The sequence below is a fragment of the Dendrobates tinctorius genome, unplaced genomic scaffold, assembly GCF_039654945.1.
Source record: "Dendrobates tinctorius isolate UK_male_01 unplaced genomic scaffold, ASM3965494v1 ptg000191l, whole genome shotgun sequence".
Classification (NCBI taxonomy): domain Eukaryota; kingdom Metazoa; phylum Chordata; class Amphibia; order Anura; family Dendrobatidae; genus Dendrobates; species Dendrobates tinctorius.
The window spans coordinates 4,821,213-4,844,141 of NW_027361858.1; the positions used below are offsets into that span (position 1 = coordinate 4,821,213).

General features: G+C 43.7%; 1 long non-coding RNA gene across 1 annotated transcript in view; it reads left to right on the plus strand.

Moving 5' to 3' along the window:
• LOC141055717 (uncharacterized) overlaps positions 1-22,929 on the plus strand; it is a 91,594-nt gene that overhangs the window by 37,846 nt on the left and 30,819 nt on the right. Inside the window, exon 3 of the long non-coding RNA XR_012221518.1 lies at positions 1,983-2,117. This is a non-coding gene — a long non-coding RNA (uncharacterized lncRNA). The remainder of the gene's footprint in view (positions 1-1,982; positions 2,118-22,929) is intronic.

Consider the following 22,929-nt stretch of genomic DNA (forward strand, 5'->3'; position numbering starts at 1 on the left):
TTTTACAGCATATTGAATGCTTATTTTTCACCATTTTATCTCAATGGTATAATTCAAAACTGCTACTCTTCCTTCACAAATAAACCCTCATGAATGTTGATGAAAAAAATAAAATAAAAAAGTTTATGACTAGTGATGATCGCTGCACTCGTGGTACTCTGGAATTCAGGTCTCCTCCCTGCATATTTGGCACTCTTTAGAGCGCCAATCAACATGCAGGGATTTTCTGCCACTAACAGTAATGCCACAGCCATCTTGGTTGTGGTATCACTGTGATTGGCTGGCTGCACAGCGTCGTCAGGTCTATGACACCTGCTCGTCACAGTCACCTCCGGAATCAGACAGTGTAGGGAGAATTGCTGCCCAGATAGGGACAGATTTGGGGGTTTATAAGTTAGTGTGGATATACCATAATAGAATACACAAATCCAGCTTAGTCAACAGTCCTTCTAAGGACTAATTACGGAGTATATAGATTGCAGTGCTAGGTAGGCAGGGAGTGTCAGTGGGTATATAGATATCAGTAGCAGGCAGGCATTGTATGTGGCATACTTCATTGCATACATCAATCGGGTCCACTCCATTACTGTCTGCTGCTGCCTATTACATATATTGACCACATATACCTAGCCCCAGGTATCAGTGGCCAGGAATATTTTTTTGCATCTTAATCCTGATTATGATATTCCAAAGCAATCCAGAGCCCCCTTTTTTTTCACCATTTGCTTGTTGACACAGCAGAATACAGCTTTAGGCCTCATACTCACTGGCGATTAAATCGGATGATTGCAATCCAATTTTTAATCAGATTACACTCTGACCCATGTTAGTGAATGGGTGACATCTCACTTGCGATTTCTTTCTCAGCCAAAATCAGTCTGAGAAAAAAATCGCAGCATGCTGCGATTTGCAGCGATTTTTGCCAATAGAAGTCAATGGGTGCGATTAAAAAAAACGACCATCCGTTTTCCATTCGTTTTTAATGCATACATCACCATTCTCTGGTATAGAACCCTGTAAATGGTCCTGTAAATGACTGTAGAAAAAGAGTGGCTGGGAAAAAAACCGGATGGAAAACGGATGCAAAAATAAAAAATCGCATAGAAATCGCATGACACTGGCATAACACTTCACCCTTTTTTCCAGTCCAGAAATCGGACCGTTTTTTTAATCGCCATAAGGGCTCATCCCCATTTGCGAGAAAAAAAACGGTCCATTTTCTGGATGGAAAAAACGGACCGACTCTATGCAATTGGCATGCGAGTGTCATGCGAGTGTAATGCGATTTCAGGGTGATTTTTCAATATGACATGAGTATGACATCCGTATGCAATGCGATTTTAACATGAGGTTTTACATAGAGCAGTTCTCTCCATGTAAAAACTCATGTTAAAATAGCATTGTAAACTAACACTGTAGACGTCGTTTAAAAAAAAAAAAAGCCTTCAAAACACGCACACACATATATATATATATATATATATATATACATATATATATATATGTATATATATATAAAAGGAAAAAAAATATTCAGCACTCAAATTAATTGTGAAATACTTTACTGATCCTCAGATGGCAACGTTTCAACGGTGACCCGTCTTTGTCAAGCCAGATGGCAACGTTTCAACGGTGACCCGTCTTTGAAACGTTGCCATCTGAGGATCAGTAAAGTATCCACTTTTTTCACAATTAATTTGAGTGCTGCCTATTTTTTTTCCTTTTGTCATTTTGGCTGTTTGGACACTGCTGAATAAGTTTTGTACCTGCTGTATTATTTTGGTAGTGCTGCCCTTTTTTCTTGATTTATGTATGTGTATATATATATATATATATATATATATATATATATATATATATATATGAGAGAGAAAGATAGCAGAATAGCCGTTAATTCATTTGTCAACTTTTGTAAAATAATTGAAAAGCCGACAGGATATGAGATATGGTTTACATATAGTAAACCATTTTATTTCATTTAGTCTTTTAGATGTACACATACACGCCCCTGGAAGAAGCAACTTATGCGAAACAGCGCTGTCGGGCGGAGGGGGGGAAAAGCTTCACCAGCATTTAGCTCTCATACATCGGTCCTCCTTTTCAGTGGCCAGCTACAGGTAAAATCCTGACTTTAAATTTCTTTGCATCTAATCATTCATGAAATGTCCTTGCTGCGCCCTGGAATCCTTTATATATTCTGATATACCTCACATATATTCATAGGGGACGGATGATTTTACTAATCCCTATGGTGCATTTCTTTTCCTCAGCCCTTCTCTCGCCTACAATTTTATTAGGCAACTTTTTCGTTTTAGTGCTTGTGGTGCTTTAATTTGGCAAGTTTCGCAAACATTTTGCAACTTCTGTTGAAATATAGGCCTCAGTATATTACATTATTTTTGCCTAGGAGGGATTTATGGACTTTGGATGCATATTACTGTGAACAAAATTAAATTTCTGGTTACTTTATGCAGTTTGCACTCTATGGAGATGCTATAATCTTTGTTGCTGGTTATTCTTACCCCCCTATGTCGGAGACCAATCAGTCCTGTCTTTTTAATGTAATCCTGTTATTTTTAATTGATAATTAATAAAAATTGTATTTTTACATTTATCATTGTTTTCACTTCTTGAATCTTCATGGTACCTTCCGTGACGATTTTTTGCTGAGATATGGTTTACATATAGTAAACCATTTTATTTCATTAAGTTTTTTATATGTACATATATACACATAGAGTACATACATATATACAGTATATACACACATGTCAGTGACATAAACATACTGCATATATATATATATATATATATTATAATATATATACTGTATATATATATGCATTATATATATATATAATATATATGTAACATATAATATATATATGATATATATTATATATATCTAATATATTATATATTTTATATATTTAATATATTATATATATACATATCATACATAATATAATATATATATATATATATATATAATAAAAGTATATATAGACATGTTAGTGGCAAATACAATTATTCAGCTGGTTCTGAATTATGGACATGTATTCATTTAATACATGATTATTTCAAGGAACAAAATGGTGTGGAGTCCCCCTATTATTTATAGACCGCAACACTATACTACGGTAATTGTATATGTCTCCCCGCAGCCTCAGTGACGTCAGAGGGAGTCCCGGGCTGAGATTGGACTGAGAAAAAATCGCAGTATGCTATGATTTGCTGCTTATTTTGGCCGAGTCTCGCCAATGAAAGTCAATGGGTGAGAGACAAAAAAAATCGCACAGCACTCGCACCATGCGAGTGCTGTCCAATTTTCACACACCAGTGTCCTTTGAAAAGCGGGAAATTGATGTGCGGCTACAGTAAAATCACACTGACAGCTTAGAAAAGAATAGATAGAATAGATATATACACATAAAATACATATATATATATATATACACATGTCAGTGACACACACACGTATGCATTATATATATTTAGATATATAGATAGCATAGACAGATAGAAGAAAAGCCGGTAATACATCTGCAGACAGCTGAGGGCTGATGTTAGTAGCCCAGGAAAGGACCATGGATACTGGCCCCCTCGGCTAAATAAATCAGCTCTCAGCCACCCCAGAAAAGGTGCATCTCTCATATGCGTCAATTCTGGCACATAGCTTTGCTCTTCTCAATGCCCTGTAGCGGTGGCAAGTGGGGTAATAGTTGAGTTGTTGATGTCACCTTTCAAGTTATGTCACCTTTCTGGTGACATCAAGCCCCGAGGTTTGTAATGGAGAGGCATCAATAATATGCTGTGGCAAAAATTAACAAATCACTGCACAGTTTAATAAAAATCAGCTTCTCTACATGTCTGACAGAAAAATATTCAGAATTGAGAGTCCTCAGTGGTTGATACCTTTTAATCGCTAACTGAAAAGATGGTAAAACATCGCAAGCTTTCGAGACTACTCAGGTCTCTTCATCAGGCATAGACTAATACAAAATCTGAAGAGTCACATATTTATGCACAACACAGCACAGAAAAAATGCAATAGGTAAGACAAGTGACGTGAAGCAGAACTATCATTATGGGAGAGGGAAAAACATAAACATTCCATTCCAGTGTCAGTTGAATTCCAACCAGAGTACACCTCATTCTACTTAATGTGCTTCTGATTAGGTGATCACCTGGAAAAAATCTTGCGTAACGAAGGAAAGTATAAAAAACCCTGCTGTGGTGTTCACAATCCTCTTGCAATCGGACAAGTCTGATGTCAAACCAAGTGATAGTAAAATCCCAAAAGTAATAGGAATGAAAAAGTAACTTTTATCCATGCCAAAGGAGTTGAAAAGAAAAGTCTTGAGTGAGGAAAAGAAGGGCTCTATTCTGGTTTTACTAACAGAGGGATACAGTGAGCATCAATTTGCCTCCATCCTCAAAATTTCTAAGACGGCAGTCCATTAAAACAAGATCACGCAGAAGACATTGCGGACAGCAAAGCTACAGACCGGCAGAGGGCGAAAACAACTCTCCACTGACCGGGATGACCTTCATCTTATTGGAATGTCACTCAGCAACTGCAGGATGACATCAAGTGACCTACAAAAGTAATGGCAAATGGCAGCTGGGGTGAAGTGCACGGCAAGAACAGTTCATAACAAGCTCCTAGAGGCTGGGATCAAGCCATTTAAAGGTAGAAAAAAGCCTTTCATCAATGATAAGCAAAGGAGAGCTAGGTTGAAGTTTGACAAAGACCATAAGGATTGGAACATAGAGGACTGGAGAAAGGTAATCTTCTCTGATAAGCCTAATTTTCCGCTTTGCCCAACACCTGGTCATATAATGGTTAGATGGAGACCTGGAGATGCGTACAAGCCACAGTGTCTTGCATCCACTGTGAAATTTGGTAGCGGATCGGTGATGATCTGGGGATGCTTCAGCAAGGCTGGAAATGGGCAGGTCAATCTTTGCGAAGGACGTATGAATCAAGCCGCAAACAAGGTTATCCTGGAAAAACAGTTGATTGCATCTGCTCGGGCAATGTTCCCCAACTTTGAGGACTGGTTTTTCCAGCAGGAAAATGCGCCATGCCACACAACTAGGTCAATCAATGTGTGGATGAAGGACCACTACATCAAATCCCTGTCATGGCCAGTCCAATCTCCAGACCTGAACTCCATTGAAAAACTCTGGAATGTAATCAAGAGGAAGATGGAGAGTCACAAACCATCAAACAAATAAGAACTGCTTACATTTTTGTACCAGGAGTGGCATAAGGTCACCCAAAAGCAGTGTGAAAGACTGGTGGAAAGCATGCCAAGACACATGAAAGCTGTGATTAAAAATCATGGTTATTAAATATTGATTTCTGGACTCTTCCTGAGTTAAAACATTAGTATTGTTGTTTCTAAATGATTATGAATTTGTTTTCTTAGCATCATTTGAGGTCTGCAAGCACTGCACTTTTTGTTGTTTTGATCTTTTTCATTTTCTGAAGATAAATACTGAATTTAGTGCTTGGAAATTTTAAGACATGTTGTCAGTAGTTTAAAGAATTAAAGAGCAATTTACATTTTACTCAAAAATATACCTATAAAGAGAAAAATCAGGCAAACTGAAAAATTTGCAGTTGTCTCTTAATTTTTGCCACAGCTGTATAAAGAGAGGAAAAAATTATTTAGTCAGTCACCAATTGTGCAAGTTATCCCACTTAAAAAGATGAGAGAGGCCTGTAATTGAGATCATAGGTAGATTACAAAACGAGAAAACGAATCCAGAAAATCACCTTGTCTTCTTTAACAAGATTTATTCTGCAAATTATGGTGGAAAATAAGTATTTGGTCATTAACAAAAGTTCATCTCAATATTTTTTTATATATCCTTTGTTGGCAATGACATAGCTCAGCATGATAATGAGGAGGTTTGCTCTCAAAATCTCACGATTCATGGCCTCAATCATACTTTCATGTTCACGGATCAGTTGTCCTGGTCCCTTTGCAGAGAAACAGCCACAAATCATGATGTTGCCACACCCATGCTTCACAGAAGGTATGGTGTTGTTTGGATGCAACTCAGCATTCTGTCTCCTCCAAACACGATGAGTTTTGTTTCTACCAAACAGTTCTACTTTGGTTTCATCAGACCATATGACATTCTCACAATACTCTTCTAGATAATCCAAATGCCCTCTAGCAAACTTCAGTTGGGAATGGACAAGTACTGGCTTAAGCAGGGTGACACGTCTGGCACTGCAGGATCTGATTCCCTGGCGGCGTAGTGTGTCACTGTTGGTAGCCTTTATTACGGTGGTCCCCCGTGTGGTTCTGGGATTTTTGTTCACTGTTCTTATGATCATTTTGACCCCTACAGGGTGAGATCTTGCGTGGAGCCTCAGATCGAGGGAGATTATCAGTGGTCTTGTATGTCTTCCATTTTATTATTATTGCTCCCACAGTTGATCTCCTCACACCAAGCTGCTTGCCTATTGCAGTTTCAGTCTTCCCAGCCTGGTGCAGGGCTACAATTTTGTTTCTGGTGTCTGTCGACAGCTCTTTGGTCTTCACCATAGTGGAGTTTGGAGTGAGACTGTTTGAGATTGTGGACAGGTGTCTTTTATACTGATAGCAAGTTCAAACAGGTGCCATTACTACAGCTAATGAGTGGAGGACAGAGGAGCCTCTTAAAAAAGAAGCTAAAGGTCTGTGAGAGCCAGAAATCTTGCATGTTTTAGGTGACCAAATACTTATTTTCTACCATAATTTGAAAAATATATCTTGCCAAATCAGACAAGGTGATTTTCTTGATATGTTTTCTCATCTTGACTCTCATAGTTGTGAACTACCTATGATGTCAATTGCAGGGCTCGCTCATCTTTTTAAGTGGGAGTACTTGTACAATTGGTGGCTGACTATATATTTTTTTCCGAACTATATATATATATATATATATATATATATATATACTCATCTATTCTATGTGTATATATCTATTCTATCTATTCCTTTCTAACCTGTCACTCTGTGAATATAATGTACTCCACAGATCATTTGCCGGCTTTTAATCTATCTATCTATCTATCTATCTATCTATCTATAATCTACCTAATATATATATATATATATATATATATATATACACATACGTGTGTTTTGAAGAATATTTCAATTTAAAACGATGTGTAAAGGACAGAGAACTGCTGTATGTAAAAGCTCATGTTAAAATCGTATTGTATATGGTTTGCATAAGCATGTCATACGGATATTCCATTTAAAAATCAGACAGAAAATCACATAACAATTGCATGACACTCGCATGGCACTCATCAGTTTTTTCGGTCTGGAAATCGGACCATTTTACTTCTCGCATATGGGTATGAGCCTGATTACTTTTCATAGTACAGCATGAAAATTCAGCTATTTTAAATGGGTTTTCCCATCCCAGCCATCACATCTGAGTGTGCTGAAATTTCTGCCATTTTGTTTGGTACTGTAAAAATTTTTTAGAGTGTCTTGTATAATTTCTTGACACCATTTTGCTGTCCAAAAAATATTTAGCTGCTAAAAAAATACTTAGCTACAGGGCAGATATTTGACACTGGGTTTTGTCCGCATATCATTGTGGTCAAAATTGTGCCATTTCAGGCCTCCATAGAATTTTTTTTGTTGGATCTTAGCCTACTTATTGACACAATTTAGCTGGGCACAAAAAAAATACATGCCTCTTCTCTCTGTGGGCTACAAATTGTGGCATTTGTGGCATTTTGGCTGCCTGTGACCGTAGTTCTATACACTATTTTGGGGTAAAAACAAAAAATACAGGCCACCTATTGAACAGGGTGGTATCTCTGTCAGACTCCTCATCTATCTTTGGGCTTCAAATTATGACATTTGAGGCCTCCATTCAACTGTTTTTGCTGTGTGACCCTAGTTCTGTACACTATTTTGCAGTAAAATAAAAAAATACAGGCCACATATTGAACATTGTGGTATCTCCGTCAGACGTCTCATCTATCTGTGGGTTACAAAGTGTGGCATTTGAGTCCACCATTGAACTGGTTTTGCTGTCTGTGACTCTAGTTCTATACACTATTTTGCGGTAAAAACAAAAAATACAGGCCACATATTGAACAGTGTGGTATCTCTGTAAGACTCCTCATCTATCTGTGGGCTGCAAATTGTTCTATTTCAGGCCTCCATTCAACTGTTTTTGCTGTTTTTACACTAGTTATTGACACCAGTTTGCTAAAATCAAAAAAATTTTTTACCTACATTCCAGATATTTTAAACTGTGGCTTTCTCGCACACGGATCACATACATAAATATTGTAGTCGATTTAAAATGGGCAAGGTGCGTGGAAAGGGATGGGGAAGTGTGATGGTGATGCTGCATGCAGAGGCCGAGGAAGTCGACAAGCTGAAATTGTGCCACAACAAAAACCCACATGTTCTTGCCCGACCTTAACCCCTTTCTGACATCATACATACTATCCCATCAATGGTGCCCAGGCCCCTATGATTGGGGACGGCATAGTATGTCTAAGCGATCAGCGGCGCTCCCGGGCAGGGGACACCGCTGATCGCGGTCAGGTGTCAGCTGATTATCACAGCTGACACCAGGCACTATGTGTCAGGGGTGGTCATGGACCACCCCCGGCACACTAACCCCTGGCACACTGTGATCAAACATGATCACAGTGTACCGGGGGATTAGGGAAGCATTGGCAGGGAGGGGGCTCCCTCAGTGCAGGCCCCCAGATCCAAGATGGCCTCGGGGGCCTTTGGGGGCCTGCAGGGAGGTGGCTTCCTCAGTGCCAGCAGAGAGCAGGCAGTGAGGAAGCCTCTGCAGAGCCTGTCAGATTGCTGATCTGACAGAGTGCTGTCCAAGGGGGCGGCAGCCCAGTTAGGGAGGTTTAAAAAATGTCATATGTTGATGTGTAGGCTGGACTTTCAGCAGCTGCAAATGGAGGAATTGGAGAAGTCCGAGGAAGAGGAGGACAAAAGCGAGCCTTTTCTCTGGCAAACTATGTGTTATCAGGGGAAGGTGGGACAAAATCCTTTGAAACCCATGCATGGTTCATTTTAAAGAAAGTTAGATCATCAACATTTTGGGTCGACAGACGGGGTCCATTTTTCTGTCAGGATTGATCCAGCAGCACTGAAGACTCTTTCAGATAGCAAACTACTAGCAGGGCAAGCGAGCTCCTGTAAGGCATATTGTGCCATTTCAAGCCATGTGTCCAGTTTAGAGGTCCAATAATCAAAGGGGAATGATCTGTGAGGGAGAACCTCGATAAGGGAGGAGTACTAGTTTGTAACCATAGTTGACAACTGCTGTCGCCTGTCACTTTCAATCGATTCTGTATTAGCTGTCGTGTGCGCGGTACTTGAGAAAACAGACCACAACATGGTCAGGAAACTTCTGTCTCCAACGCCAGTTCAGCTGTGTGCACCACGAACACCTCTTCCATTTTGCCCACTACGGCTCGTGGGAGAACCAGCTCTGCTGCTGTGTGCTGGGAATGCCTCAAACAAACGGTTTACCAGAGTTTCTTGTTTGTTAGCCAATATTAGCTCTAACCTCTCCTGTGGCATGATGTTGTGTAAGTTGCCTTTATAGAGTGGATCGAGGATGCTGGCCAACCAGTAGTCATCATCCCTCATCATTTTGGCAATGCGGGGGTCCCTTTTTAGGATCCGCAAGGCATAATCACACATGTGGGCCAATGTTCCAGGTGTCAATGCTGCACTGCCAGTGGTGGGTGGAGGAGCTCTTTCTGGCAAATCCACATCCCTCGAGTCACAAACAAACCCTGTACCTGACCTTGGCATGCCCACATTTTCTCTTGCCCCCTGAGAAGCATCCTCCTCCCAAAAATAATCATCCCCTCATCCTCCTCCTCATCTTACTCTTTTTCTTCCACCTCGTCCACGACAGTTCCCTGACCTGACAATGGCTGACTGTCATCAAGGCTTCCTTCCTCCTTCTCCTGCTGTTGCTCCTCAGCTGCAGACGCCTGATCCTTAATGTGCATCAAAGTTTACATGAGCAGACGCATAAGTGGTATGCACATGCTTATGATGGCGTCGTCTGTGCTTACCAGCCGTGTGCATTCCTCAAAACACTGAAGGACTTTACAGAGAACTTTCAGCTTTGACACCCGACAACTCCATGTCTGCCCTCAAACTGCCCGTGTATCCTCCCACAAATGCATTACAGCCTGCCTCTGTTCGCACAGCCTCTCAACCATATGCATGGTGGAGTTCCATCTTGTAGCAACGTCTATGATTAGGCGGTGCTTGGGGAGGTGGAGTGATCGCTGCAGCTTCTGCATACGACTGGAGTGTACAGGCGAGCGACGGATGTGCGAGCACAATCTTTGCGCCTTATGGAGCAGGGCTGTTACCTTCAGATAATTATTTATTAAGCACTGCACCACCAGGTTCAAAGTGTGAATCAGGCAAGGTATGTGTGTGAGTTTTGCAAGGGCTATGGCTGCCACAAAATTCCGCCCATTATCACTGGCTACCTTGCCTGGTTCAAGATGTAGACTGCCCAACCATGATTCAGTTTATCGATGCAAGTGGTCGGCCAATACCTCTGCGGTGTGTCTGCTGTCGCCCAAAGACATCATTTTTAAAACAGCCTGCTGCCGCTTACCACTAGCTGTTTGATAGTGAGACACCTTGTGTGCAACACTGACAGATGTGGATGGAGTGCTCGTGCGACTGCGCTCTGTCTATGAGCTTTCACTTCTGGAGGAGGAGGGTCGAACGCCTACAGCCAACTGTTTCCTATACCGTAGGCTAGGCAGCACTGCTACACCACCGCTGTCGCCTGTGGACCCTGCATCCACCACATTAACTCAGTGCACAGTGATGGACACGTAATGGCCCTGGCTATGCCTACTGTCCATGCATCTGTTGTGAAGTGCACCTTTCCACTCACTGTTTGTTTTAGTGCATTGACAATGCGGTCTTTCACGTGCCGGTGGAGGGCAGGGATGGCTTTTCGAGAAAAGAAGTGCCAACTGAGAAAGTTCCCACGCAGCTTTTGCCATAAAGTGAGACTAGGGACTATTTTTTTACAGTGGCGGAGGAATACAGTGCGGAAGGATATCTACCTCCCATCACTGGATTCCTGGAGCCCCATAGAGAGCGGTCGCATCACCTGATGCTGCTGTTCTCCATGGGAAATCGGCGTGGGACACTCGTGGATTTCTGTGGATCAGGAAGTATATCGCTTGTTTGTTATTTTCTAATTTTTTATAGATGCCACTGGCTTCGGGGATCAAAGTGACAAGTGATGGTGAGTATGTACTCTATGTTATATGTACTGTATGTCTATGTATGTATTGTATAAATGTATGAATGCATTGTATGCAGTATGTATGTAGTATGTATGCAGTATGTAGTATGTATGTATGTTGTATGTCTGTAGCATGTTGTATGTATGTAGTATGTATGTAGTATGCACTATATATGTATGTTGTATGAATGTAGTATATATGAAGCATGTATGTAGTATGCAGTATCTATGTATGTTGTATGAATGTAGTATTTATGTAGTATGTATGTAGTATATATGAATGTAGTATATATGTAGCATGTATGTAGTATGTATGTATGTTGTATCAATGTAGTATATATGTAGCATGTATGTATTATGTAGTATGTATAGTATGTTGTATGAATGTAGTATATATGTAGCATGTATGTATGTTGTATGAATGTAGTATATAGGTAGTATGTATGTATTATGTAGTATGTATGTATGTATGTTGTATGAATGTAGTATATATGTAGCATGTATATAGTATGTATGTTGTATGAATGTAGCATATATGTAGTATGTATGTAGTATGTATGTTGTATGAATGTAGTATATATGTAGCATGTATGTAGTATGCATGTATGTTGTATTAATGTAGTATGTATGTAGTATGTATGTAGTATATATGTATGTTGTATGAATGTAGTAAATATGTAGCATGTATGTAGTATGTATGTATGTTGTGTGAATGTAGTATATATGTAGTATGTATGTATGTTGTATGAATGTAGTATATATGTAGTATGTTTGTAGTATGTAGTATGCATGTGTGTTGTATGAATGTAGTATATATGTAGCTAGAGTTGAGCGAAACGGGTCGAAAAAATTCAAAAGTCGCCGACTTTTGACAAAGTCGGGTTTCATGAAACGAAACCCGACCCTAGAATGAGGTCGGCCACGAGGTCGACGACTTATGCGCCAAAGTCGTGTTTCAAAAGTTTGTTTTGCGCTCTTTTTCAGCCAATCAGGATCCACGGACACTGTGGGCAACCTGATGACATAGGCACGGGTCACCACCATCTTTCAGAAGGGCATGCAAGTGATTGGCTTGCTTTGGTGGGCGTCACAGGGGGTATAAAAGGGCGTGCACGCCGACCGCCATCTTACTTCTGCCGATCTTAGTATAGCGAGAGGTTGCTGCTGATTCTGTAGGGAGAGCGTTAGGCAGGGAAGAAGACAAAAAAACTGCTTCTGCTGCTAGCGATTTGGCCTGCACAACACACCAGTCACTGTGTGTGCAGTGCAAGGGGAGGCTATATAGTGGTGAATCAGAGGTGTTGGTTGTTGGGCTGCCTTCTAAGGCTTCCTGACATTCCTGCATTGCTGTTTACCCACTGCTCCGCAAACAGCTTTTTTAAAAGCAATCCAATCTCCCTTATCCTCTAGTCACTTTTGTCACAGCTGTGCCATCGAGCCTGTCACATAGCGCTCAGATATTCATTGGGCCTCACACAATCCAAAAGTGTCCAGTGTCCAAAAGTGTGTGCAGAGATTCAAAATCTCCCTTATCCTCTAGTCACTTTTGTCACAGCTGTGCCATTGAGCCTGTCACATAGCGCTCAGATATCAGTGGGCCTCACACAATCCAGAAGTGTCCACTGTCCACAAGTGTGTGCAGAAATTTAAAATCTCCCTTATCCTCTAGTCACTTTTGTCACAGCTGTGCCATCGAGCCTGTCACATAGCGCTCAGATATTCATTGGGCCTCACACAATCCAAAAGTGTACAGTGTCCAAAAGTGTGTGCAGAGATTCAAAATCTCCCTTATCTTCTAGTCACTTTTGTCACAGCTGTGCCATCGAGCCTGTCACATAGCGCTCAGATATCAGTGGGCCTCACACAATCCAAAAGTGTCCAGTGTCCAAAAGTGTGTGCAGAAATTCTAAATCTCCCTTATCCTCTAGTCACTTTTGTCACAGCTGTGCCATCGAGCCTGTCACATAGCGCTCAGATATCAGTGAGCCTCACACAATCCAAAAGTGTCCAGTGTCCAAAAGTGTGTGCAGAGATTCAAAATCTCCCTTATCCTCTAGTCACTTTTGTCACAGCTGTGCCATCGAGCCTGTCACATAGCGCTCAGATATTCATTGGGCCTCACACAATCCAAAAGTGTACAGTGTCCAAAAGTGTGTGCAGAGATTCAAAATCTCCCTTATCCTCTAGTCACTTTTGTCACAGCTGTGCCATCGAGCCTGTCACATAGCGCTCAGATATCAGTGGGCCTCACACAATCCAAAAGTGTCCAGTGTCCACAAGTGTGTGCAAAGATTCAAAATCTCCCTTATCCTCTAGTCACTTTTGTCACAGCTGTGCCATCGAGCCTGTCACATAGCACTCAGATATCAGTGGGCCTCACACAATCCAAAAGTGTCCACTGTCCACAAGTGTGTGCAAAAATTCAAAATCTCCCTTATCCTCTAGTCACTTTTGTCACAGCTGTGCCATCGAGCCTGTCACATAGCGCTCAGATATTCATTGGGCCTCACACAATCCAAAAGTGTCCAGTGTCCAAAAGTGTGTGCAGAGATTCAAAATCTCCCTTATCCTCTAGTCACTTTTGTCACAGCTGTGCCATCGAGCCTATCACATAGCGCTCAGATATCAGTGGGCCTCACACAATCCAAAAGTGTCCACTGTCCACAAGTGTGTGCAGAAATTCAAAATCTCCCTTATCCTCTAGTCACTTTTGTCACAGCTGTGCCATCGAGCCTGTCACATAGCGCTCAGATATCAGTGGGCCTCACACAATCCAAAAGTGTCCAGTGTCCAAAAGTGTGTGCAGAGATTCAAAATCTCCCTTATCCTCTAGTTACTTTTGTCACAGCTGTGCCATCGAGCCTGTCACATAGAGCTCAGATATCAGTGGGCCTCACACAATCCAGAAGTGTCCACTGTCCACAAGTGTGTGCAGAAATTCAAAATCTCCCTTATCCTCTAGTCACTTTTGTCACAGCTGTGCCATCGAGCCTGTCACATAGCGCTCAGATATCTGTGGGCCTCACACAATCCAAAAGTGTCCAGTGTCCAAAAGTGTGTGCAGAGATTCAAAATCTCCCTTATCCTCTAGTCACTTTTGTCACAGCTGTGCCATCGAGCCTGTCACATAGCGCTCAGATATCAGTGGGCCTCACACAATCCAAAAGTGTCCACTGTCCACAAGTGTGTGCAGAAATTCAAAATCTCCCTTATCCTCTAGTCACTTTTGTCACAGCTGTGCCATCGAGCCTGTCACATAGCGCTCAGATATTCATTGGGCCTCACACAATCCAAAAGTGTCCAGTGTCCAAAAGTGTGTGCAGAGATTCAAAATCTCCCTTATCCTCTAGTCACTTTTGTCACAGCTGTGCCATCGAGCCTGTGACATAGCGCTCAGATATCAGTGGGCCTCACACAATCCAAAAGTGTCCAGTGTCCAAAAGTGTGAGCAGAGATTCAAAATCTCCCTTATCCTCTAGTCACTTTTGTCACAGCTGTGCCATCGAGCCTGTCACATAGCGCTCAGATATTCATTGGGCCTCACACAATCCAAAAGTGTCCAGTGTCCAAAAGTGTGTGCAGAGATTCAAAATCTCCCTTATCCTCTAGTCACTTTTGTCACAGCTGTGCCATCGAGCCTGTCACATAGCGCTCAGATATTCATTGGGCCTCACACAATCCAAAACTGTCCAGTGTCCAAAAGTGTGTGCAGAGATTCAAAATCTCCCTTATCCTCTAGTCACTTTTGTCACAGCTGTGCCATCGAGCCTGTCACATAGCGCTCAGATATTCAGTGGGCCTCACACAATCCAAAAGTGTCCACTGTCCACAAGTGTGTGCAGAAATTCAAAATCTCCCTTATCCTCTTGTCACTTTTGTCACAGCTGTGCCATCGAGCCTGTCACATAGCGCTCAGATATTCATTGGGCCTCACACAATCCAAAAGTGTCCAGTGTCCAAAAGTGTGTGCAGAGATTCAAAATCTCCCTTATCCTCTAGTCATTTTTGTCACAGCTGTGCCATCGAGCCTGTCACATAGCGCTCAGATATTCATTGGGCCTCACACAATCCAAAAGTGTCCAGTGTCCAAAAGTGTGTGCAGAGATTCAAAATCTCCCTTATCCTCTAGTCACTTTTGTCACAGCTGTGCCATCGAGCCTGTGACATAGCGCTCAGATATCAGTGGGCCTCACACAATCCAAAAGTTTCCAGTGTCCAAAAGTGTGTGCAGAAATTCAAAATCTCCCTTATCCTCTAGTCACTTTTGTCATAGCTGTGACATCGAGCCTGTCACATAGCGCTCAGATATCAGTGGGCCTCACACAATCCAAAAGTGTCCAGTGTCCAAAAGTGTGAGCAGAGATTCAAAATCTCCCTTATCCTCTAGTCACTTTTGTCACAGCTGTGCCATCGAGCCTGTCACATAGCGCTCAGATATTCATTGGGCCTCACACAATCCAAAAGTGTCCAGTGTCCAAAAGTGTGTGCAGAGATTCAAAATCTCCCTTATCCTCTAGTCTCTTTTGTCACAGCTGTGCCATCGAGCCTGTCACATAGCGCTCAGATATTCATTGGGCCTCACACAATCCAAAAGTGTCCAGTGTCCAAAAGTGTGTGCAGAGATTCAAAATCTCCCTTATCCTCTAGTCACTTTTGTCACAGCTGTGCCATCGAGCCTGTCACATAGCGCTCAGATATCAGTGGGCCTCACACAATCCAAAAGTGTCCACTGTCCACAAGTGTGTGCAGAAATTCAAAATCTCCCTTATCCTCTAGTCACTTTTGTCACAGCTGTGCCATCGAGCCTGTCACATAGCGCTCAGATATTCATTGGGCCTCACACAATCCAAAAGTGTCCAGTGTCCAAAAGTGTGTGCAGAAATTCAAAATCTCCCTTATCCTCTAGTCACTTTTGTCACAGCTGTGCCATCGAGCCTGTCACATAGCGCTCAGATATCAGTGGGTCTCACACAATCCAAAAGTGTCCAGTGTCCAAAAGTGTGTGCAGAGATTCAAAATCTCCCTTATCCTCTAGTCACTTTTTTCACAGCTGTGCCATCGAGCTTGTCACATAGCGCTCAGATATTCATTGGGCCTCACACAATCCAAAAGTGTCCACTGTCCACAAGTGTGTGCAGAAATTCAAAATCTCCCTTATCCTCTAGTCACTTTTGTCCCAGCTGTGCCATCGAGCCTGTCACATAGCGCTCAGATATTCATTGGGCCTCACACAATCCAAAAGTGTCCACTGTCCACAAGTGTGTGCAGAAATTCAAAATCTCCCTTATCCTCTAGTCACTTTTGTCACAGCTGTGCCATCGAGCCTGTCACATAGCGCTCAGATATTCATTGGGCCTCACAAAATCCAAAAGTGTCCAGTGTCCACAAGTGTGTGCAGAAATTCAAAATCTCCCTTATCCTCTAGTCACTTTTGTCACAGCTGTGCCATCGAGCCTGTCACATAGCGCTCAGATATCAGTGGGCCTCACACAATCCAAAAGTGTCCAGTGTCCAAAAGTGTGTGCAGAAATTCAAAATCTCCCTTATCCTCTAGTCACTTTTGTCACAGCTGTGCCATCGAGCCTATCACATAGCGCTCAGATATCAGTGGGCCTCACACAATCCAAAAGTGTCCAGTGTCCAAAAGTGTGTGCAGAAATTCAAAATCTCCCCTGTCCTATAGACACCTTGTACCTTGTTTTACATTACTATATAGTTTGTTGGATTTTGTCTACATTTCTACCAAAAATGAGGAAGGCTGGTGGAAGAGGCCGTGGAATTGGGCGGGGGTTGGCAGCTGGTAATGTTGGTGTTGGTGGTGGATCTGATGGTAGTGGCAAGAGCAAAATAGGACCGAATGCAGGAGATGCTGACCCTGCATCATCGTCTGTCTACATAAGGCCTCGAACGCTTAGTTTTCTAGGAGTTGGCAAACCGCTTTTAAAGCTAGAGCATCAGGAAAAAGTTTTGTCTTACATTGCTGACTCAGCCTCCAGCTCTATCGCCTCTTCTTCTTCAGTTGTAAAAAGTAAAAGCACTGAGTCGTCATTGGAGGCTCATGTTCATGAACCACACCTTTCCTTGTGTCCTTCACCCCAACCAAGATTGAAGGATGACGCAGGCCATACTACTGATTACTCCATGGAGCTGTTTTCACATACCATGCCTGGATTATCAAGTGAAATGGTGAATTACCCAGGCCAAGATGAATCTGACATGGAGTGCACTGATGCACAGCCACTGATGGATGATTCTGCTGGTACATTCACTCAGAGCACTACATTGTCCTCGCAGTGTACAGAGCCAGATTCTGACCCTGATGAGACTCAGGTGCCCCTTCCCGCACACTATACCACCATACACGGTGACACAGAGGAAGGTGCACATGACATAGAAGAGGAGGTGATGGATGACCCAGTTGTTGACCCAGATTGGCATCCATTGGGGGAAGAAGGTGCTGCTTCCAATAGCTCAGATGAGGAGCATCCACAGCAGACATCGACATCGCAACAGCTGTTATCTGGCAGGCCCGGAGCACTCCAAAGACAGGTTCCAAACATCAAAAGAGTTGCTGGACAGCTTGTCCAGAGGGTCAAAAGATCACAGCGTGCTAGGCCGCAAAATGTCTGCCAAATTAGGAAGAGTGCAGTGTGGCACTTTTTTGAACAAAATCCTCATGATCAGGCCAAGGTTATCTGTAAGAAGTGTGCAAAGACCTTTAGCCGAGGGAAAAATCTGAAAAATTTGAATACCAGTTGCATGCTTAGACATTTAACCAGCATGCACTTGCAAGCGTGGACACAACACCAAACCTCAAGTGCCACATGTGCAACTGATCACAACGAAGGTAGTCAGCAACGCTACATTGTTTCCCCCACTGTAAGCCCACCGGTTAGCACAGCAGCAAATGTTGAGGTGTCGTTGCAAGACCACAGCAGTCAGGGAATCCCACTGTTATATCAACGAAAGACTGATTCTAGGCCATCAGAAAGAACACCAACTCCATCACCATCATCAACCCTCTCTCAGTCCGCCCTGTCCACCGCTACTTCCACCATATGCAGCTCTCAAGTCTAGCTCACCCTCCCAGACACTATGAGTAGGTCAAGAAAGTACTCAGTCTCTCATCCGCGTACACTGGGTTTGAACGCCCACATTGCCAAACTAATCTCGTTTGAGATGATGCCCTTTCGGTTGGTGGAAAGCACAGCTTTACGCGAACTCATGGCCTATGCAGTACCACGCTATGACCTACCCAGTCGCCACTTCTTCTCTCGCAAAGCCATCCCAGCCCTCCACCATCATGTGAAAGACCGCATTGTCCATGCACTCAAGCAGTCAGTGAGCGGAAAGGTGCACCTCACAACTGATGCATGGTCCAGTCGGCATGGCCAGGGCCGTTACGTGTCCATCACTGCGCACTGGGTTAATGTGGTGGATGCAGGGTCCACAGGGGACAGCGGTGGTGGGACAGTGCTGCCTAGCCCACGGTATAGGAAACAGTTGGCTGTAGGCGTTCGACCCTCCTCCTCCTCCTCCTGAAGCGAAAGCTCGTCCACAGAGCGCAGTCGTACGAGCACTCCATCTGCAGCTGCCACTGTTGCACACGATGTGTCCCCTTATCGAGCACCCAGTGGAAAGCGTCAGCAGGCTGTGTTGCAGATGATGTGTTTGGGCGACAGACACACCGCCGAGGTGCTGGCCGAGTACTTGAAGCGACAAACTGAGTCATGGCTGGGCAGTGTACATCTTGAGGCAGGCAAGGTAGTTAGTGATAACGGCCGTAATTTTGTGGCAGCCATAGCCCTTTCAAAACTCAGCCACATACCTTGCTTGGCTCACACCTTGAACCTGGTGGTGCAGTGCTTCCTCAAAAATTGTCCGGAGTTAACAGCCCTGCTCCAGAAGGTGCGAAGACTGTGCGCGCACATCCGCCGGTCGCCTGTACACTCCGTTCGTATGCAGAAGCTGCAGCGATTGCTCCAACTTCCCAAACACCGCCTCATTATCGACATTGCAACAAGGTGGAACTCCACCCTGCACATGGTGGAGCGGCTGTGCGAGCAGAGGCAGGCCATAATGCATTTGTGGGAGGATACACGGCCAGGCACTTTGAGAGCAGACATGGAGTTGACAGGTGTGCAGTGGTCGAAGCTGAAAGACCTTTGTAAAGTCCTTCAGTGTTTTGAGGAATGCACACGGCTGGTAAGCGCAGACGACGCCATCCTAAGCATGAGCATCCCACTTATGCGTCTGCTCATGCAAACTTTGACGCACCTTAAGGAGCAGGCGTCTGCAGCCAATGTTGATGAGGAGGAAGAGGAGGAGGGAATCCTTGATGACATTCAGCCATTGTCTGCTCAGGGACCTCTCCTGGACGAGGTGGAGGAAGAAGAGGAGGAGGAGGATGATGATGGGGATGATTACTTAGGGGAGGAGGATGCATCTCGTGGGGCAAGTGAAAATGTTGGCGTGGCAAGGTCTGGTACAGGGTTTGTGCGTGACTGGAGGGATGTGGATTTGCCAGAAAGTGCTCCTCCACCCAGCACTCGCAGTGCATCATTGACACCGGGAACATTGGCCCACATGTCAGATTATGCCTTGCGGATCCTAAAAAGGGACCCCCGCATTGCCAAAATGATGAACGATGACGACTACTGGTTGGCCAGCATCCTGGATCCACGCTATAAAGGAAATTACAAAACATCATGCCACAGGAGAACCTTGACCTAATATTGGCTAATAAACAAGCAACTCTGGTAAATCGGTTGCTTGAGGCATTCCCAGCACACAGCAGCTGTGATGGTTCTCACACGAGCCGTACGAGCCGGGGGCAGCTTGGCAGAGGTGTTTGTGGTGCACACAGCAGAAGTGGCGTTGGAGACAGGGGTTTCATGACAATGTTGTGGACTGATTTTTCAAATACCGCTCACACAACTGGTAATACTGCATCGATGGAAAGTGACAGGAGACAGCAGTTGTCAACTATGGTTACAAACTACTTTTCCTCCCATATCGATGTTCTCCCACACAGGTCATTCCCCTTTGACTATTGGGCCGCTAATCTGGACACCTGGCTTGAATTGGCACAATATGCCTTACAGGAGCTCGCTTGCCCAGTTGTAAGTGTGCTATCGGAAAGAGTCTTCAGTGCAGCTGGATCAATCCTGACATAAAAAAGGACCCGTCTGTCAACCCAAAATGTGGATGATCTAACCTTCATTAAAATGAACCACGCATGGGTTTCCAAGGATTTTGTCCCACCTTCCCCTGATGACACATAGGGTGACAGAAAAATGGCTTGCTTTGGTCCACCTCTTCCTGGTACTTCACCTATTTCGCCTTTTGCATCAGCTGAATGTCCAACATCAACATATGCCACTTTCTAAAACTCCCTAACTGTGCTGCCTCCCCCCCCATGGCCGGGGTCACCACCTACCGCACGACACCGTGCGAGTTCCGTTGCCCTGGACAGGTGGGTAGGCCGACTCTTGGGCGCGGGCACTGGCACACTAAACTACCACCAACATTAAACACATCCATGTCCTTGTCCCAGCGCAGCCTTCAGTTGTCCATACCCCAGTCACTGGAACTCAAGTGAAATACATAGCCAATGCCCCACAGGCCACAGTACTAAATTCACACATTTCTCATCTGCTTGCACTCGAAATATTGCCTTTTAGGCTCGTGGAGACGGAACCATTCCACAACCTGATGGTGGTGGCCGTCCCAAGGTACTCGGTCCCCAGCCGCCACTATTTCCCCCAGTGTGCCGTCCCGGCATTACATAAGCACGTGTCCAACAATATTACCTGTTACTGAGAAAGTCTTAGGGGGATTAGAGTGCGTGCAAATTTTGGGCAGACCTTGTATTCACTTCATGGGCAAACTTTAGGTGACTTAAAAAAATCAGAATAATGGGAACTTTGGTTTCATGTGGCCATCCAGTATGTGGGCTCAGAGGCTCATTGGGATGTGTTTAACTTTGGTACAGGTCAGACCTTGCATTCAATGCATAAGGAATTAGTATGGGTGTGCCAAACGAAAACTTGAACTTTGGTTGCATCTGGTCATCCATGAGATCTGTTCAATGGGTTGTTAGGCAGCCCTGCCACTCACTGCATACGCAATAACAGTATAATGGACCCACTGTTTAATAATGGGAACAACAATGCATAACTGGCTTAACTCCCCCAACCTACTGTCTCCTTCCCCACCATCCTGTAGAATGTAAGCCCGAAAGGGCAGGGTCCTTTCTCCCCTCTATATCAGTCTGTGATTGTTAGATTGTTTACTGTAAGTGATATCTGTACTTTGTATGTTACCCCTTCTCATGTACAGCACCATGGAATCAATGGTGCTATATAAATCTCTATGTATATTTCTGAATGTGTGTGTGTATCACCTACCAATCACGAAGCATCTTTCTTTTCACCAGAGCTGTGTAAAAGAAGATGAGCTGTGATTGGTTGCTATGATCAATAGTTTTCCTTGCAACCAATCACTAAGCATCTTTCCTTTCACCAGAGGTGTTTTGGTTGCTATGAGCAACAGTTTTCCCTCTCCAGAAAACACTGACCAGGTGGGAGAAATCTAGCATTCCCGGAAATATAAGCTCCCAGCCATTGTCTGCCCCCCAAAAAGGAGCAGAGAGCACATGACAGAAAGGAATCACCCCTTCCGTACCCATGTACAAATCACACATCCTCCATCCTATAGGCACGTCTTCCCTATTAAAGGGATCATTGGTATGGAAGTCAGGGAAAATCCCTCAGTGCTCTAATACTGACCCTAGGCTTCTATTAAAGGGATCATTGGTATGGAAGTCAGGGCAAATCCATCCAGCGCTCTGATACTGACCCCAGACCTCTTTTAAAGGGATCATTGGTGTGGAAGTCAGGGCAAATCCATCCAGCGCTTTGGTACTGACTCCAGGCCTCTCGAAAAGGGATCTCTGGTATGGAAGTTAGGACAAATCCCTCAGCGCTCTGATTCTGACCCCAGGCTTCTATTAAAGGGATAATTGGTATGGAAGTTAGGGCAATTTCACTCAGCGTTCTGGTTCTGACCACAAGCTCTCTTAAAGGGATCCCCAGTATGGAAGTCAGGGCAATTGCCTTCAAATGCCCTGGTACTGACCCCAGGCTCTCTTAAAGGGATCTCCTGTATGGAAGTTAGGGCAAATCCCTCAGCACTCTGAATCTGACCCCAGGATTCTATAAAAGGGATCATTGGTATGCAAGTCAGGGCAAATCCACTCAGTGCTCTGGTACTGACCCCAGGCCTCTCTTAACCCCTTCACCCCCAAGGGTGGTTTGCACGTTCATGACCGGGCCAATTTTTACAATTCTGACCACTGTACCTTTATGAGGTCATAACTCTGGAACGCTTCCATGGATCCCGGTGATTCTGACATTGTTTTCTCGTGACATATTGTACTTCATGATAGTGGTAAAATTTCATTCAAATAACTTGCGTTTATTTGTGAGAAAAACGGAAATTTGGCGAAAATTTTGAAAATTTCGCAATTTTCCAAATTTGAATTTTTTTGCCCTTAAATCACAGAGATACAGCACACAAAAAACTTGATAACTAACATTTCCCACATGTTTACTTTACATCAGC